The sequence below is a fragment of the Giraffa tippelskirchi genome, chromosome 9 (genome assembly GCF_054371585.1).
Source record: "Giraffa tippelskirchi isolate mGirTip1 chromosome 9, T2T-mGirTip1v1.2.pri, whole genome shotgun sequence".
NCBI classification, from domain to species: Eukaryota; Metazoa; Chordata; class Mammalia; order Artiodactyla; family Giraffidae; genus Giraffa; species Giraffa tippelskirchi.
The window spans coordinates 108,312,990-108,332,430 of record NC_137283.1 but is presented as its reverse complement, the minus strand read 5'-3'; the positions used below and the strand labels follow the sequence as shown (position 1 = coordinate 108,332,430).

General features: G+C 40.2%; 1 protein-coding gene across 14 annotated transcripts in view; it reads left to right on the top strand.

Annotated features, from left to right (window-relative positions):
* ARMC2 (armadillo repeat containing 2) overlaps positions 1-19,441 on the top strand; it is a 246,475-nt gene that overhangs the window by 40,968 nt on the left and 186,066 nt on the right. For 2 of the 14 annotated variants that reach the window (XM_081526737.1, XM_081526741.1), the window contains exon 4: positions 19,084-19,130. The exons of the other annotated variants lie outside the window; for them this stretch is intronic. The gene's annotated coding sequence lies outside the window, so the exon portion shown is untranslated. The remainder of the gene's footprint in view (positions 1-19,083; positions 19,131-19,441) is intronic. 14 annotated transcript variants of the gene reach the window in all.

The window sequence follows — 19,441 nt, the reverse complement described above, 5'->3', positions numbered from 1 at the left end:
GCTTTAAAAAAGGAATTTTAAGTGGTTCTGACTCATTTTGGAGTTCTGTACTCGTTTGATAATAACAATATACTTTTCAAAGCATTGGACAGTTAAAAAAATTTTTTTATATTCATTCTCTCCTTTGAGGCTCAAATTTACCCTGAATTAAATGAGAAAACTGAGGCTCAGGAAAGTGAAATGGCTTGTCTCAAAGTCAAAGAATTAAACAGATCGAATGAGCGTTAAGATCCCAGTCTCTTAGTGCCTAGGTCAGAGCTGTCCATGCCAGGGTGGAAAGCTGGGTGGTATAGGCAGGTCCATGGAGGAGGCAGGTCTAGATGGGTTTGGTCAGAGAAGTCTAGAAGTGAATGCAAATGGAGAGCAACTTTGTCAGTAGCTCTGGCCTTCCTTTTCAGCCAACACAAGATAATAAACACAGTTTGTCACCCTGAAAGCCACATGGAGATTCTACCTGCAGAGTGCCTGATGAGCACGAAGCAGGTGTAGCAGGACCTGGGGGAGAAAAGCATCCCACGCAGCTGCCCCATGGCCCTCTGGGAAAATCTCCACCCCAGGCTTCAGGAGACCAGAGTTCCAGTGCCAGTTCCACAGGGCATAGGTCTATTGCCTGACCTTGAGCAAACCCCATGTAAGATAGATTCTATCACCTCTGCTCACCCCTTGGTAGAGACAGTCAGCTTCCGTTGGAATGTAGCAATGGATGACACAAAGAAATACAAAGCAGGGCCACAAGCTTGTGATTGCCACAAAGTTGAAAAGTGTAGCTAATGACGAATGACAAATCAGTTTTCTAGATCTTGAGACTAGTTGGAACATCAGGATGGAACCTCTAAGGTAAATGGACAGAACTCTCCTCAGATTTAACAAAAATTGCATCAGGAGGAGCATTCATATTGATTGACATCAGTCCCACTCTTAAAAAGTGAAAGGCACATGTTTGGACTGAAGAAGATTTATGAGTTTTAGTTGACCAGAGGCTCAGTGTGACTGGGGCTGACAAAGACATTAGTACAACCATGGACTCTATTGACAGAGGTGTAGGGCCTAGGAGGACTCACCTTGAGCTTGCATGCACAGTCAAATGAACACAGGCCTCCATAACAATGCTCTTCAAGAGGGTCATTGACAAGCTGGAGGCAGGGTAAGTGGGGAAGAAATCAAGGTCTATGTCAGGGGTCCTGTGGCCTATAAGGGGCTTCCTTGGAGGATCAGATGGTAAAGAATCCACCTGCAATGCAGGAGACCTGGCTTCCATTCCTGGGTTGCGAAGATCCCCTGGAGAAGGAAATTGCAATCCACTCCAGTATTCTTGCCTGGAGAATTCTATACACAGAGGAGACTAGTGGGCTACAGTCCATGGGGTTGCAAAGAGTCGGACATGACTGAGCAACTAACACTTTTTATAATGGCCTGTAAAGGAGAATACTCACTTGAGTGACATGATAGTGATTGTCACATAATTAAATGTCACATAAATTAAATTATGTGGAAGTGCATAATCTACATGGAGAGCTGCAGGGTTGGAACTAGGTTAGTGAATGAAAACTGGAGGGGTGCAGAGTTTAGATGTAAGAATGGGGGCAGGAGGCCTTATGAAGTGGTGAGTTCCTGCCCATCAAATGTGCAGCAGCCTGACCTTCTGATGGAGGGTTCCTGCCCCGTGTGGAATTGGCGCTAGGGGATGCCTCCAGTGATCTGGGAAATGAGAGACTGCATGTGACGCAAACTCTACATGCTCTGTGAGTGTAAGTTCGCTCTGCTTGAGGAGCTGGGGTTGCTGCCTGGGCCTTCCTTCATCAATGCTTTCCATTGTCTTGGGCAGGGGTAGAAGCTCTTCTCTAGTTTAGAATCCATCTCTAGACTCTGCCCCTCCTCTGAATAGGCATGGAGACCAGAATGTTGCTTTGCCAAGGTTTTTGAGTGTGTTTTATTTCCATCTCCCACCTGAGGACATTGAAGTAGTAGCAAAGACTTCAGGGTAGGGGAGAAATTCTGAGAAAGCTCCAGAAAAGGCTCACCCCTTGGGAGGGAGTCTCTTCTAAGCAAGTCAAATGAGCTGGAAGCTCTGTGAGTCTGGCTTTACTGGGGTATCTTTTTTTTTCTTTTGGATCTACAGAATTAAGGTTGAGATTTTTCTCTCTTCTTTTTCTTTTTAGAGGTTTCTGGGTTACCTAATAGATCAGCTGAACAAATTTGGAGAAATTTGTCTTTCAAACAGAACTACTATTCAGGTGCTGAGTAATTAACTCTATATCCATGAAGGTGATTGACAAAATGAAGCTCTTAGGCTTGAGAACACTGTGGAAATGAAGCCCACAGCTTCAGGCATGAAACCAGATGGGATTCTGACTGAGGAACTTTCCTGAAGGGTGACTTTGCATTTTGCATCTGTGGTGTGCACACCTCTGCTGTTTGTTCCTCATATCTGGACGCCCTCTCCTACCCCATGCCCCTTGCTCTAAGAACCACTACAGCCCCTACCCAACCACAGGAGATATTCCCAAACCAAAAACCCTTGCCCCACCCTGGACCTGGAAGGAACCCCTGTACAAAGTGGGCTGGATTAAACAAAGACTCTCTCCTTGAGAGTGGCATTAGGCTTGGCCAGTCAGGTGGTCAGCAGCTGGCTGGAGCTGGGCCTGAGGTAGAGGGGCAGAGTCGAAGCAGCCATTGTCTGACATGTGCTTTCAATCAAACAAAAGCATCCTGTTCAGTTACCATAACTAAGAGAGAGGCTGATGTGGCTGTGGGTGTCTGGCGTCTCCCTCCTTCGTCTCAGCAACTGTGATCTCCCTGGACGAGATTGCTCACAGCAGATCTGTTTTCACAGATTCCACCACTATAAAAACCAGGATGTTCTTGGTATTTATTAGGCTATTTGGGATTAAAAGTAGTGGGTTGTTTTAAGTGCAGAGTAGTGGTCATGAGCAAGGGTTAGACTCTTGACTTGTGTAGCATTTGAAACATGCTATTCTCTCAATCTTTTTGAAAAAAAGGTACAAGTAGGCCATGGGCTATGCTTGTAACTGTTTTCACCAGTCTCCCAAAAGTGCCTTTCAGATATTGTAAATGATGGTCATGCTTATAAGGTTGAAACATTATTTTGAATCAAGGACTAAAGCCTTATTACTTTTGTAAAACACTAAAATTCATTCTGAAAGAAAAGCAAAGATCTTTCATAATTTTGATGACAAATGCAATTTTAAAGCAATTGCATTTGGCCTTGACAGATAGAGACTTGAAAAACAAAGACATAACAAATTAGAGGCTTTCTTTCTAATGTTAAATAGAAGTTACACAGTGGCATCCAGGGCTTGGTATGATGGCTTCACAGTGCCACGAGGAACTCAGCTTCCTTCCATCTGCCATCTTTAGCATGTGGTTTCCATCCTTGTGGTCATCAGATGGCTGCTGGAGCTCCAGCCATCAGGTCCATATTGGAAGCGGGGAAAAAAGGAAAAGTCCAAGAGCAAAATGTACATACCAGTTGGCTGGGGCCTGTCCAAGACCTTCTACTTATGTCTCATTGGCTAGGTTTAGTTCCATAGTCATCTGGCAAGGGAAATTGGAATATGAAAATATTGAATCAGGCTCACTAATGCTTCAGTCAAAAGTAGAGTTTCATTAGTAAGGAAAACATTGGGAGGTGGTCTGTCTAATGGGCTGTGCTCCACAGAAAGGAAAAGTTTCTGTAAGACATTCTATTGGCTTAACATTTATAGTCAAAACCTATAGAATTTCATATAAATTTTTTATTAAGAAACCACTACATATTGTAAGTCTCTGATAGAGTTTCCATAGCTGACCTACCACCACTTCAAACTAAAGCCACTCACTGAACTCTTACTCATCTCACTCAATTGTCCCTGTGTCTGCTAGTTCCCCAGACCCGAATCAGAGTTTACTTGGTTACTGTTTATCCTTCATGTTCAACCAGTCACAAATTTTAGCTGTCTCCTCTCCAGACCACCTCTTAAAGTCTTTCTGTTCCTTTCTACCTGGACCATCAGCTCAACAGAGCATCCCTGAAGCCAGCTGCTCAGCTAGGCTCTGCAAATGCAATGATCATTAAAACATTTGGTCTTATGCCTTCAATCCTGGGTTAGGCACCCCTGCCAGGCTAAGAGCTGATCTTCCTGATTCCTGGTCCACTCATTCCTGCACACACAGCCCTTGTTCAGACACTGTCCCATTCCTCTGGCAGAGTGCAGTCAAAATCTGTTTTTCAAAAGCCTCTGAAGCCTTGTACTTGACAGTGCCCTTTGTGACTCTGCTGTGTTTGTTGGCCATGTGGAAGGACGGTGGATTCTAGAAAGATCTCTGTTCAGCCATTTCCTGGCATTGTGACCTTGGACAAAATCTCTGGCTCCAAGTGATGCATGACAACAGTGGTGTGTAGCAGTGAACACTTGAGTGGGCTTGTCAGAACCAGAAACAGTAAGGAAATCTAAAAGAACCTTCTGTCTTAAAAAGGTACTTGACTCCCTTTGGATCAATTCAAAGAGGCTTCAATGACTCTTAAGAGGATTAGGCCAGAGGACTTCAGTGCAACTTTTGTGCTTTTGTTCCCTGGGTGGAAACTCTTGACAAGTGACACACACAAACAATACTTGGGGTGGAATAAGAGCTTTATAATCGTCTGTATGAGGCCCATAATACAATTCAACATCTCTTAAGAGCTTCAGAGTCTATAAACATTTTCAAAATATTTCATTTAGCCTTCACAATCACTGAAATGCTTGATGAAAAAAAAAAAACAACACATTTTAAGATTTCGCTAGCAGAAGCATCACCCGCAATCTCAACATTCATTTAAAAGGATTTAGTCTTCAGACCTATCACCCTCTTACTCTCCCTCATTTATACTACTCTTTTTAGAGCTATTGCCTGGAAAGAGGTGAAGTGGATATCATTAGCTCCGTCTGCAGTTGTGGAAATTGAGAGAGTAGTGAAGTGACTTTTTCAGAATCATAGCAGTAAATGGTAGAATGATGAAGCCCAGTCTGATCATCTGATTCTTGTCCTGTTGAGGAAGTAAGGAGAGAAACAGAAAATGGTGACAATGAAGAAATAGAAACCATCTCATCCTCCTCCTACTCCTATCTCAACTCTTGCTAAGACTTCAGAATGATAGGAAGAAGAGAACAAATGAGGAGGGACATGCCAGTGTGTTTGTGGAGAGGTTGGGTGCAGAGCAGGTGGCAGTGTGAAGAGAGTAGGATCATAATCCAAGAAGCAGGATCATGGAAATAGCCTTGGAGGACCAGGGCAGAAAGACTCTGTTCTTTCAGGTACCTTCAGATGATGTGCATTTAGAGACCGGAATGGCAGGTGGATATTTGTCCTTTTAGTTGTCAAGCATTTGTTCACTTTTCTCCTGCTAACCACAACCTAAATTCCTACTCGGAAACTACCACTAACCCTGTTCTCAACCTCTGGGTCTCTGGAGGAGCTAAATTGACCCCTGACCCAGGAATCAAAAACCTGACCTGGGCCTAAGCTAGTCACTGCACCAGGTTTCCTTAGGCAATGTGATTTGTTTAGGAATGAGCAGCGATCCAGTTAGAGCCAATGCAATTTTCCCAATACTCTGGGACAAAGACCCACTTTCTGCTGGGTGTGGACCTGGAAGTGTGTAGTTCTGGGAGTTGCTGACAGTTATCTGATGGACATGAGCCCGTTTCAGAATGGCTTCAACATTCAACAAGAAATGAGCAGAGAGATGGAGGTAAAATTTGATCCTGATAAGCTTCATTCGAAATCTTGTTTATAACAACCTTCTTCCTGAAAAGTTCAGTTATAGGAACCAACACTTTGTCGTTGTTGTTGCATAGCCCAATTGGCATATGTCTTTTCTCAATTGTGGTCAAATGGATCAAGCTTCAAAAAGTAATATTTTAACTTTATATTAACTACTGGCAGAGTCAAAGTTTATCATATAAACTTCTTCTAAGGAATTTCTTTTTTCATAGAAAATTGGAAAGATTTGCAAAGTGTTTTTGCTTCTGGCTCCAGGGAGTGGCAGATACCAGACTATCCTCCTGTCAAAAACAACCATAAAATCTATACTTATAAACACTGTTGTCTGACAGCATGGAGAAACATCAAGGCAGCCAGGATTTCAGGGGATTATCTGTGAGAGAATGAAATACAAGTCCAGTCAAATGCCCAGATTTTGGTGAAAATGATCAAGCTAATTTTAAAATTTATATGGAAAGGCAGAAAGCCAAGAATAGCAAAAACTATACTGAAGAAGAAAAAAAATTTTTGAACACTACCAAATATGAAGCCTTATATTAAAACTATAATAATTCAAACAGAACATCTCAACTATAGAAAAATAGATCAAAATGGTGAGTGACTCAGAGAGAGCAAGTACATAGGCAGAGAGAGCAGTTAGAAATCTGTTTCAGTGATACAGCTGAGAGATGGCAATATTTACTAGGTGTCAGATGTCATTTTAAATGCTATGCCTGGATGATGACAAATGGGATGGAACAACTATATTACTTTGAGAGCTATTAAGGAGGTAAAATATGGAGTATTTGATGATTTGATAATTTAGGAGTGATAAAAGAGAATTCATGATAACTTCATGTTCGTGGCTTACTTATAAATGGATAGTGACACCCATCACTGGGTTAAGGTACATGGTTCAGAAGCATGTTTTGGTAGGAGGGGTAAAATAATTAGGATTTGGGCATTTTGGAGTCGTAGGTCTGAGGATGAGGAGAGATATCAAAGGAGACATAGATTTGGGAGCTACCAGATGGATGGGACATGCATATTATGCACCTTCACACATTCTCTTGACACCACTGCCTCTTGGACCCTCAACCAAATGCTCCAAATGGGGTCATCACCAGTTGATTGAATATACTTGTGTTTGGGCGATTCTGCCAGACCCTCCTCCTTGACTGCCACCTCATTGTCATGTCAAATGGCAGCATACTGTAGATTCTGGCTCCTCCCACCCCTTCCAGACTTGGATGAAATGGCTACCGGCGCATGGGTCCTGGCATTCTAAATGAAGTGTCGTGTAGGGGAAACAAAGCAATAGTAATGGGTGAGAGGTTAGTGTGGGTACAGCAAAGGTAACAGTTGTAGGACCAGGGAGAGAGGAAACACTGCATCCTTGCAGAGCAAATGTTAGCAAAAGATACATAATCGTTATGTCAAGGAAGAAAGAAACCGTGGGAGATTTAAGGAAAAAGCCAATATAGGTGAAACTAGGGAGCCCACCAGCACATGGAAAATTAAACAGGAGGCAAGTTACATTCTCCTAATGACTCTGGGCTTTATGTTGTATGACTTTATTCAAAAATTTTGTCCTTATGATTTGTGGATATTTGGGGAAATGGAATAATCTTATATTTGCTATTAGTTAATAACCGATATATTTCACTTTTTTTCAATTTAGCTGTCATTACTTACAAAGTACCACAACAACTAGCACTACAATTTTGTTTCTGATACTGATAGCTAGTGTTAACAAGCAATTATATGTAAGTCTGTGAATATGGGTGTGATTGCTTGTGTTGTGTATGAGACAGAGAAAATGAGAATGAGAGACAGAGGTAAGAGATAGGCCCAGTGATGACCAGTGAAAATGTAGTGGATTTAAAACAACTCTGCAAATTCTTTGATACTTCTTCCATTGAGAGGTAGGGTGAATATTCCCTCCCCTTGCATCTGGGCTTTAGTGTTTTGTTGACCAATTGTAGTGACTGGTTGGCCAATGGAATAAGGCCAAGATTACACTGTATATTTTCTGGTACTAGGTTACAGGGGCAGCATAACATCTGCCTGATTCTCTGCCAATATTTCAATAAAACTGGAAATTGATTTTTAAATAATAACAAATCTAAAAACCTTATCATTTGGAGAATTTAAACTCTCCATTTCCTCTTTGATTAAAGAGGAAATTAGAAAGCATAGAAAATCTACAAAGTAATGGTAACACATATGTGACATATTAGAACTTATGGTATATAGCTAAATAGTACTCAGAAAGAAATTCAAAGTCCTAAATATTTATATCATTAAGCAAGAAAGAATAAAAATAAATTAAGAATCGAGTTCTGAAAGTTAGTAAAAGAACAACAAAACCAAGGCAAGCAGATGGAAAGAATACTAAAGATAAAAGCTTAACTTACTACATTAGAAAACAGAAAGATGACAATACTAAGAAATAAATCAACCCAAGATCTGGTTCTTTAGGGGGGAAATAATAAAATATATATAGATGTTAGGTAATCTAATCAAGAAAAGGGGCAAAAACACAAATATACAAAATGAAATTGAAACACAAATGGCTGCTTTGCTTAAATATGCAAATAAATGGCTAAGTGGATTTTTTCTTAGAAAATAAAAATTGCCAAAATTGTCAGAACAGAAAGAAAAATAATAACAGACCAAATTAACATGAAGGAATTAGAAAATGTTTTTAAGAACCTAATACTCAAAGAGCAATGAGCTTATACAGTCTCTCGGGCAAATTTTATGAACTTTTTAAGAAACCAGTAACCTCAATGCTATTTAAACTGTTTCAGAATGAAGGAAAAGAATCAAAGGTGAAATTCTTTTGTAAGTGTAAGATTGATGTCAAAACCCCCCAAAAATAGCACCAAAAGTAAATAAAATCATAGCCTAATCTCACCTGCATCTGGCAATGCCAAAGAATGCTCAAACTACTGCACAATTGCACTCATCTCACACGCTAGTAAAGTAATGCTCAAAATCCTCCAAAGCCAGGCTTCAACAGTATGTGAACTGTGAACTTCCTAATGTTCAAGCTGGATTTAGAAAAGGCAGAGGAACCAGATACCAAATTGCCAACATCGCTGGATCATCGAAAAAGCAAGAGAGTTTGACTATGCCAAAGCCTTTAACTGTGTGGATCACCACAAACTGTGGAAAATTCTGAAAGAGATGGGAATACCAGACCACCTGACGTGCCTCCTGAGAAATCTGTGTGCAGGTCAGGAAGCAACAGTTAGAACTGGACATGGAACAACAGACTGGTTCCAAATAGGGAAAGGAGTACATCAAGGGTGTATATAGTCACCCTGCTTATTTAACTTCTGTGCAGAGTACATCATGAGAAAAGCTGGGCTGGAGGAAGCACAAGCTGGAATCAAGATTGCCAGGAGAAATATCAATAACCTTAGATATGTAGATGACACCACCCTTATGGCAGAAAGTGAAGAAGAACTAAAGAGCCTCTTGATGAAAGTGAAAGAGGAGAGTGAAAAAGTTGGCTTAAAATTCAGCATTCAGAAATCTAATGGCGTTTGGTCCCATCACTTCATGGCAAATAGATGAGGAAACAGTGGAAACAGTGGCAGACTTTATTTTTGGGGGCTCCAAAATCATTGCAGGTGGTGACTGCAGCCATGAAATTAAAAGACACTTACTCCTTGGAAGGAAGGTTATGACCAACCTAGACAGCATATTGAAAAGCAGAGACATTACTTTGCGAACAAAGTTCCATGTAGTCAAGGCTATAGTTTTCCTAGTAGTCATGTATGGATGTGAGAGCTGGACTATAAAGAAAGCTGAGCACCAAAGAATTGATGCTTTTGAACTGTGGTGTTAGAGAAGACTCTTGAGAATCCCTTGGACTGCAAGGAGATCCAACCAGTTCATCCTAAAGGAAATCAGTCCTGAACATTCATCGGAAGGACTGATGCTGAAGCTGAAACTCCAATACTTTGGCCACCTGATGCAAAGAACTGACTCATATGAAAAGACCCTGATGCTGGGAAAGATTGAAGGCAGGAGGAGAAGGGGATGACAGAGGATGAGATGGTTGGATGGCATCACTGACTCAATGGACATGAATTTGAGTAAACTCCGGGAGTTGGGATGGACAGGGAGGCCTGGTGTGCTGCAGTCCATGGGGTCACAAAGAGTCAGACGTGACTGAGAGACTGAAATGACTGACTGAATCTTACCTGTGAATAAGATATAAAAATCCAGAATAAAAGAAATTGATAACAATATGTATGTTGCCATTATTATTTCACAATGTGTTGGACACACTAGCCAACATAATTAAAGAAAAAAAACAGAGCTATAAAACTTGGAAAGTGAAGTGAAAGTCGCTCAGTCATGTCAGACTGTTTGCAATCCCATGGAATTCTCCAGGCCAGAATATTGGAGTAGGTAGCCTTTCCCATCTCCAGGGGATCTTCCCAACCCATGGGTCATACCCAGGTCTCCTGCATTGCAGGCGGATTCTTTTGCCAGCTGAGCCACAAAGGAAGTCCAAAAACTTGTAAGTAGGAAGTAAAATTACCATTCTTTTGAAGATAGCATTGTTTACCTGAAGAATCCAAGAGATTCAACTCAAAATCTATTATAAATAGTAATAAAATTTATTTAGAAAGTTTGGCATGGAGTTAACATTAGGAAATTAATAATTTCATTATGTAGAAACAATAGTCAGTTAAAATGTGATAGAAAAAAAAGACCTCATGTATAAGAGGAACAAAAAAATAAAACTGTTCAGAATAACTTTAAAAGGAAATTGTACAAAGACTAAGAAGAGAAAACTTTCAAATGCAAATGAACCCCTTTGAAAAAGGAAAAGCATATTATGTTCTTGGATAGGAATATTCAACATTGTAAAGATGTCAATTCTCCCCAAGTTAATCTATAAATGTAAAACAACGACAATAAAAATTGCTATCAGAATGTTATTTTAGAATTAGATAAGCTGATTATATAGTTTATTTGAAGAAAATAATTAGTAAACAGAAGAAAAATCTGAGGGAAAAAAGATATAAGGGATGTATTCATTTTATACTGCTACAAAACAAATTACCACCAAGTTAATGGCTTAAATTAACACCTACTTATGAGCTCAGAGTTCAGTAGGTCAGAAGCCCAGGCACAGCGCGACAGGGTTCTCAGCTTAGGGTCTAGTGGGACTGGAATTCAGAAGTCGGTGAGGCTGTATTCCCTTCTAGAGGATGGACTGGGTAAGAATTTGTTTCCAGTTTATTCAGACTGTTGACAGTTTAGTTCCTTTTGGTTGTAGGGTTGAGGACCTCATTTCCTTTCTGGCTGTCAGCCAGGAATTGTTAGCTCCTAGAAGCCTCCCAGAATCTGGGCCACGTAACCCTCTTCATTGTCAAAGCCTTCCCATGGTAAAGAAGACAGAGAAAGAGCATAGGAGGGTTGCATGATTCCTTCACATTTTGTTGGAAAACTCAGTCATATGACCATGCATATGCCAAAGCCTTTGACTGTGTGGATCACCACAAACTGAAAAATTCTGAAAGAGATGGGAATACCAGACCCCCTGACCTCCCTCTTGAGAAATCTGTGTGCAGTTCAGGAAGCAACAGTTAGAACTGGACATGGAACAACAGACTGGTTCCAAATAGGGTAAGGAGTACGTCAAGGCTGTATATTGTCACCCTGCTTATTTACCTTATATGCAGAGCACATCATGAGAAACACTGGGCTGGAGGAAGCACAAGCTAGAATCAAGATTGCCGGGAGAAATATCAATAACCTCAGATATGCAGATGACACCACCCTTATGGCAGAAAGCGAAGAACTAAAGAGCCTCTTGATGAAAGTGAAAGAGGAGAGTGAAAAAGTTGGCTTAAAACTCAACATTCAGAAAACTAAGATCATGGCATCTGGTCCCATCACTTCATGGGAAATAGATGGGGAAACAGTGAAAACAGTGGCAGACTTTATTTTGGGGGGCTCCAAAATCACTGCAGATGGTGACTGCAGGCATGAAATTAAAAGACACTTACTCCTTGGAAGAAAAGTTATGACCAATCTAGACAGCATATTAAAAAGCAGAGACATTACTTTGCAAACAAAGGTCCGTCTAGTCAAGGGTATGGTTTTCCCAGTAGTCATGTATGGATGTGAGAGTTGGACTATAAAGAAAGCTGAGCACTGAAGAATTGATGCTTTTGAACTGTAGCGTTGGAGAAGACTCTTGAGAGTCCCTTGGAGTGCAAGGGGATCCAACCAGTTCATCCTAAAGGAAATCAGTCCTGAATATTCATTGGAAGGACTGAAACTGAAACTCCAAAGGCCACCTGATGCGAAGAACTGACTCATTTGAAAAGACCCTGATGCTGGGAAAGATTGAAGGCAGGAGGAGAAGGGGACGACAGAGGATGAGATGGTTGGATGTCATCAAGGACTCAATGGACATGAGTTTGAGTAAACTCCGGGAGGTGGTGATGGACAGGGAGGCCTGGCGTGCTGCAGTCCATGAGGTCGCAAAGAGTCGGACACGACTGAGCGACTGAACTGAACTGAACTAAACTCAAGGGAAGAAACAAAGGTAGACTGGTTGTGTACTCAAGAGGAAGAGGAAATGGATTGGGTTAACATTAGCAGTCTCTTCCACGAATCCCTTGTACCTTATACCACAATTAATTATAAAGGAATGAAAGAGTAAAACGTTTAACAGGAAGGGAGAAAGGAAAAAGAGAAGGAAAGAATAAGAAATCATGAATGGGAGAATTTTTTTTAAAGATGATGTTCAGAAAAAAATTAACAATTATTTAAAAAAATCTCCGAATGAAGAAGGCCTTTCTAAATGTGATTTAAAGTGTAGAAACTATTAAAAAGAAGAGTGATAAATTCAACTAATTTTAAATCTAAAAAATTCCTTCTGACAAAAAAGAAATTCAGCACAAAGGAAAGTAAAGACAAGTCAAATTCTAATTGGGAAAAATCTAGCATATTGATATCTCAACCAAAGTGTAAATTTCCTAAAGAACTTTAAAAGAGCGATTTTAAAAGAGCAATAGAATCCTGAGCAAAGGATGTGAACAGAGAGTTCACAGAAAAGGAATAAAATGGTTCTTAAAAGTACGAAAAGATTTTTTTGCTTCATTTATATAATAAGCGAAATGCAAAGACATTTTTAACCTGTCAGACTGGTAAAGATGAAAAGATAGTTAACACATTGTGTTGGCAAGGGCATAAAGTCATGCTGATGGGGTTATAAATTGGTCTAACCTCTATGAAGAACAATTCAACAGTAAAATTGAGCATATCTTTAACCTTGATCCTGTAAGTCCATTTCCAGGAATTTATCTGTAGGAATTTATGTATGGATGTACATAAATGAAAAGACTGTAAATGTACAACAGTACAATAGTCATAACAAAAGATTGTAAATACTTAGATGTTCATCAGTGTGGAAATACAGGGGAGTACTGTGGCGCCATAACAAGAGTAAGATGTAATATATAAAGTCATGGAATACTAGTCAAGACACATTCTTATGCCACGAAAGTAATGTAAGAATAGTATATATAGTGTTAAAAAAAACAAAATTCATCTGAGCAAAATTTAAAGGTCCTATTGTCTTTATTCAGTGATTGATGAATCAGGCAGCATCTAATCTAGCAGATAGAAAGGAGCTCTGAGGAGCTGTACAAAATGTAAGATTTTGTAGGCAAAACAGAGTGGGAACAAGGAAGTTATACTAGAAAAAATTAGATTCGTTATTGCAGGTCACTTTCCTTTAGGTAATGGCAGGGGTCTCTCAGGTAGATTGCCTAACTAGTACTGGTCGAGTAATTCCTGGTTGTCTGGTCTAAGATTCTGTTTCTAGGAAAGGCTGAGACTGTAAGTAATTTGGTGTCTCAGTTTGGTGACATGTGGCTTAGCATAAGTGTCACCATTTTGGGTGTGTTGTTTTCAACAATTATGTGGAAGAACAGAACAGAGATTAACTTCTAGGGAAAAAATAGGAATTTTGGAAGATAAACAGGTGGCTGTAGGAAAAGGATGCAAAAAAAAAAAAACCCCTTCCTTTTCATATATGCCCACCTTTTACATTTTGTCCTTTTTGAATTTTGTACTGTGTATATGTATTGCCCAATGAAAATGTAAATAGTATATATATTTATAATTTAATCACTTTAAAATCTATCATAAAATACCATTTATAGATTATAATGATTTTTTTCTTTTAAATTGGAGTATAATTGCTTTGTACGATGCCAAGTTCTTCCCAGGTGGCACAGTGGTAAAGAATCTGCCTGCCAATACAGAAAACAAGAGATGTGGATTTGATCCCTGGGTGGGGAAGATTCCCTGGAGAAGGAAGTGGCAATCCACTCCAGTATTCTTGTCTGGAAAATCCCATGAACAGAGGAGCCTGGTGGACTACAGTCTATGCGGTCTCAAAGAGTCTGACACTACTGAGTAACTGAGCACACACACACATACATAATTGATTTACAATGTTGTGTTAGTTTCTGCTGAACAGCAACATGAATCAGCTATATGTATACATATATCCCCTCCCTCTTAAGCCTCCCTCCCACTGCCCTAGGTCATCACAGAGCACCAAGTTGAGCTCCCTGTGCTATACAGCAGCTTTCACTAGCTATTTTACACATGCTAGTGTGTATGTGTCCATGCTATTCTCAGTTCATCCCCTTTCCTTCCCCATCCCACACATCCACAAGTTCATTCTCTACGTCTGCACCTGGAAATAGGTTCATCAGTATTATTTTTCTAGATTCCATATATGCCTTAATACACAATGTATGTTTTTCTGTTTCTGACTTCACTCTGTATGACAGATTCTAGGTCCATCCACATCTCTACAAATGACCCAATTTCATTCCTTTTTATGGCTGAGTAACATTCTATTGTATATATGTACCACATCTTTTTTATGCATTTATCTGTCAGTGACATTTAGGTTGCTTCCATGTCCTGGCTATTGTAAATAGGGCTGCAATGAATATGGGGGTAATATGTCCTTTTGAATTATGGTTTTCATAGTGTATATGCCCAGGAATGGGATTGCTGGGTCAAAAGGTAGCTTTATTTTTAGTTTTTTAAAATACTCTATACTGTTTGTATCAATATACATTCCCACCAACAGTGCACAAGGGTTCTCTTTTCTCCACATCCTCTCCAGCATTTATTTTTTGTAGATTTTTTTGATGGCCATTCTGGCCAACGCGAGGTGATACCTCACTGTAGTTTTGATTTGCTTTTCTCTAACAATGAATAATGTTGAGAATCTTTTCATGTGCTTGTGGCCATCTGTATGTCTTCTTTGGAGAAATGTCTGTTTAGGTCTTCTACCCAGTGTTTGATTCTGTTGTTAGTTTCTTTGATAGCGCTGCATGAGCTGCTTGTATATTTTGGAGATTAATCTGTTGTCAGTTGCTTCGCTTGCAAATATTTTCTTCCATTCTGAGGGTTGTCTTTTCATCTTGTTTTTGGTTTCCTTTGCTGTGCAAAAAAAAAAAGGTAAATAGTACACTTTTTAAATTTTGGAAGCAAATGTGTCATTTGAATCCTCTGAGAAACAAACCCACAAGATGAAATCAGACATGCAAGTGACTTACTGGAGAATATGAGGAGGGAGCCAGAGGCAACAGGGAAAGCCCCCAGATGGTGATGAAGGTCTGACCCATGAGAAGAAGAGAGGAAAGGCATGAAGTTCTGACAAAGCCAATGGAAGTCCTTGAGCCAAAACCACCCATGGGAAGTGTCCCACTTCCCACAAGAATGGGTGTGCCCTAGTGTCCCTGCCCTGCTTAGTCATTGGCTGGGAGCAGCATTGGGATGGCAGCTTCAGAACTGTGGATGAACACAGAGTGCAACAGGCAGAGCCCTTGACCAGTTGCACTCCTGGCAGCAGATCCAAAATCTATCTGGCCATCCCTTTACTGAAGTTTGCAAATTCTTCTCTTATATGATGATTTATTTTGATTTTGCAATTGTAATGACTTGGACTTTTCTGCTTTTGCATACTAATATTTTTTCTTATTTTAAAAAATTTATTGAGGTATGGTTGCTTAACATTTTCCTCTTTAATCATTCACTCATTCATCATTCATCCAACCAGTGTTTATTAAATACTTACTAAATGCTATGCATTGAGTTAAGAGCTGAGAATGCAAAGATGAGCAAAACAGTCATGGGGCCCAGACTTGTGGACTCTATGGTCTGCTGAGCAGGCTGATGTGAATCAAATGATCAGACAGCATACAATTTCAAACTCTAGTAAGTGCTGCAGAGAACAAGTATAGAGTCATGCCTGCATCTAACACCAGTTTGGTAGGTTGGAGAAAGTTCCCCAAGAGAAGTGAAATACTAGAAATATATGCTCACTGACAAAATAGTAACAGAAGAGTTTAAAGAACAAAACTAAAATCACCTATAATTCTAAAACCCAGGGATAATCTCAGTTAGCAATTTTCTTCATTTTTTTTAAAAAATGTAATTGCCAAACACAGCATTGTCCAATAGAAATAGAATGTGAGTCATATATGTAATTTTACATTTTCTAGAAGCCATATTTTAAAAAGTAAAAAGAAACAAGTGAGATTTATTTTAATAATTCAATTTATCTCACCCAGTATGTCTAAAATATCATCATTCAATATATAATCAATATAAAAATTATTAACATAGTAGTTTACATTATTTTTTCTTACTAAGTCTTTGAGACCTCATATGTATTTCACACAGCACACTTCACTTTGGACTAGTCACATTTCAAGTGCTCAGTGGGTATGTGTGGCTAGAGCCTGTTGTATTAGATAGCACAGGTTATATACACATATGTAGGAACATATATATGTACATATATATACATACAACATCAGATTTGAGATCTTAATGCGTATTCAGTTTTGTGTCCTATTTTTTCAGTTAACATTCCATTATATGAATTTCCCATGATAGAAAATATTTTTAAAAAATTATCTTAATGCACAGCATATTGGTACACAGATCCAATATTTATTGAACCATTTACATATTGTTGTTGTTGTTTAGTTACTAAGTCATGTCTGACTCTTTTGTGACCCCATAGACTGTGTAGCCCACTAGGCTCCACTGTCCATGGAATTTTCCAGGCAAAAATACAGGAGTGTGTTGCCATTTCCTTCTCCAGGGGGTCTTCCCAACCCAGGGATCAAACCCCCATCTCCTGCACTGAAAGCAGATTCTTTACCACTGAGCCACCAGGGTAGCCCTATTTACATATTATTAGATACTTAGGTTATTATCAACTTCTCAGTGTATATACTGTGCTGGCTACAATGAAATAATTTAATAAACATAATTCTTCATGCACATCACAGTTTTTTAACCTTACAAAACATTCTTGTTGGAGTTGCTGGATCAAAGGGAACTAAGTTTTGTCAGGTTCTTGAGAAATTTCATAAAATTACATTGAGAGAGACTGTACCTATTGCATTGCCAGCAGCCCTGACAGTGTATGTCTCACTGCAACTCTGGCAACAATGACCATTGTAATTTCTTCTATATTTGCCTATTTGATTTGCCAAATTTGGCATTTCCTTATTTTCACAAACAAGTCTTTGAATTCCAGAGAGGTTGAGCATTCTTTACCTTTCTCTTCATTAACTAATTCATTTCTAGTTTTAAATTACTAATTTTCCTCTGTTAAAAGTGAATCCATGGGGTCTCTTACATTGAATTGGGGAGAATTAGGCCTGACATTTATGTTTATTTTTATAAGCTAACGTGGTTGGACTGCAAATTCTACCAGCCGTTGTCAAGCTTTACTCACTGGGCAATGTTTGGCTGGCTATTAGAGGAGATACAGTGAGACATGGACGACTCTCATAGGATGCTCAGGATTGTGAAAGGCAGACACATGCGTAGCCTGCTGACCCACCAGGCTGTGTGCATATACGGGATGGAGGTTCACCCATGGGAGCACAGGGTGGGGCTGGTTAACTTACTCCAGATGGACCCGGCTTCATGAAGGAAGTCAGATTTGAGGCAGGCCTTGAGGAATAAGTAGGATCCCATTACGCAGAGTAGGTTGAGAGGGCATCCAGGCTGAGGGATGGACAGAGACAATGGAGGTGTGGCAACACTCCTGGAATTAGTAGGAGAACTGGGATATGTCTGATAACACATCAGTGATGGGAGATGAAGTGGGAAAGGCTGTTGTGCTTAGGTTCAAGCAGAATTTAAATACCCCACCAAGGCTTTATTTCATAGACTTTGAGGATTAGTGGTGCCACTAAGCAGTTCTTTGACATATGAGGAAAGAAAAATCCGAATTCAGAGGTAGCTTTTCAAGGAAACGGGTCTAAAGAGAGGAAAGATTGCATGTTCTTAGATCTTATGCGTTCATTTCCCACATTGGGAGGCATCTCTAAGATCAGTGGAAGATGAAGAATGATAAAGCAATGTGGAATTATAATCCACTAAGGTCTGATTCAGATAGAAATTAACCTGAAATTCTGTTTCTTTACAGCACTTTCACAGCTTCTTTGCAAATTGTTTTCAATCTGTCTCTCCTGAGTCATAAATGAATGTGGTCCACCACCCTTATCTCCACCACCCTTATCTCCACCAGCCCCTCCACCTCCACCCCCTCCACCAGCCCTTCCACCCCACCTACCCCAGGGTCTAGTCCTTTGGAGGAACGTGAATTTGCCCCCCTTTAAAATAGGCCAACCACCGGCTACCTCTGTCTGATTCAGGAAAGCCGACTGTAACCCTCAGGACTTCTTTTATCTTCTTACCCTAAGCAGCAGTCTCCGAGCCCTCCTCTCACCTCTGGGAAAGGAAGAGGGGACAGGGCATCTAACCAGGTCTCTAGTCTGAGGAGGAGAAACACCTACAAGCAGGGAGATCCTCCTTCCAGCACAGACAAGGAAGCCCCTTTCTTTCAGAACACAGGTGTTGATGAGATTAAAAAGGTATTATACTTGCTAATTCAAGTGGAATACACAAAACCCACTCCAGTATTGGGTTCTATAGTTTCATTTGAGGCAGATTTTACAAATGCTAATGAATCACTCCACTTGGCATCCCAGGCGGACACAATCCTCAGGCAATTTGACACTTGCAAATGGTTGAAACTTCCTTCAGCTCCATAAATGGTGGGGGCCAAGATGCACAGTGCTGACTGACTAGAAGCCCACTGGCTGGCTTCCCCAAAAGGGCCTGGGGCTGGGGTGGTTCTTCACCTGCCTCCACTCTTGGGTGCAGGGTAAGTGCAGTGGAAGGAAGGTGAGAGGGTGGTACCTTTTCCTGATCTCTCCATTTTCTTCTGAATCCTCCATCTAGAATTTTCTGCACAGGAGATGGGGCAAGAGGATTTCACGGTCACGCAGGTACACACTCCATATCTCTGCTTGTGACTATTCTCTGTCTTGTCAAACAGGCTCTCTGAGGGGCCGGGTGAAGGTTGGGGCATACTGGGGGAAGAATGTCTGGCTGCAACCTACTCTTAAAGATTGACCCCAAATCTGTGGGGGTGTGTTGGCAGAGAGCTGGAGGGTGAGACAAAACAGAGAGGATAAAGATTTGCATCAACATGGTTGCTTTTTTAAAATATGACAATTAAAGAAATACAACAATTTGCAAGACTTTACTTTCTATAATATTGAGAGTGAAAGGCACTCTTTGTCATTTACAGAGCAGT